Source organism: Magnolia sinica, chromosome 10 (genome assembly GCF_029962835.1).
Source record: "Magnolia sinica isolate HGM2019 chromosome 10, MsV1, whole genome shotgun sequence".
NCBI classification, from domain to species: Eukaryota; Viridiplantae; Streptophyta; class Magnoliopsida; order Magnoliales; family Magnoliaceae; genus Magnolia; species Magnolia sinica.
This window is the reverse complement of record NC_080582.1, coordinates 75,753,533-75,754,288: the sequence shown is the minus strand read 5'-3', so window position 1 is coordinate 75,754,288 and position 756 is coordinate 75,753,533. Positions and strand designations below refer to the sequence as shown.

The window sequence follows — 756 nt, the reverse complement described above, 5'->3', positions numbered from 1 at the left end:
TGGAACCGTTGATCATGTGGCACGTTTCTATCATGGTGTACAAGTACCCTAATCAAAACTCTCCAAGGACCTCACCATAGAGATTGATTGGATGATCCTATGCCCTGACCTCGATTGACGGACATCCCGTTTGCTGAAGATGGCACATTGACAGTTTTCATTCCAAATTTCCAATGGCCACTAGGATCATGCTTCTAGCTATACTTTTCTTGGGCTTTTCCCCAAGATCGTGTAGTATCTGTTCTTATCAATATTTGATACGTGGGTCGTCGGCTCACAAGAAATTAAAGTAATTTCTCATGGCGAGGGTCCCACCCTCAAATTAATAAAGAAAAGGATCATGCTTCAAATATGAGACCCATGATTTGAATGATTTAATGTGGGGTAGAGCCATTTCTATACTTTGATTACGAAGTTTTAACTAATTTTCAATTCTAGTTTTTTTGGCATTGTTTGGAAATGTTAAAAATACCGAAAATGAAATGAGTCCCCCCTCGAAAGACTACTTTTCCACCGTTTGAAGAGGAAAAAACAAAAATCCTTTCAAAAGCAATTTACATTTCCTAGCTTTTCCACGGAACTGCGAATTCTCGTTTTACCAAAAAATAAAGAGGCATTAAAATAAAATTGGGATTGGTCCCTTCATCCAGGTGGGGCGCAGAGAATGAACGGGTTGGATGACATATAAGCATTTTCACTGGGTGGGACCCGATCCCAGCTAAATTTTCCAACAGGTATGAGAACTGACTCAATCCA

General features: G+C 39.7%; 1 pseudogene; it reads left to right on the top strand.

The window, feature by feature from the left end:
- The first annotated feature begins 200 nt into the window (after positions 1-200).
- On the top strand, positions 201-320 carry LOC131218002 (U2 spliceosomal RNA; annotated as a pseudogene).
- Positions 321-756: the final 436 nt, after the last annotated feature.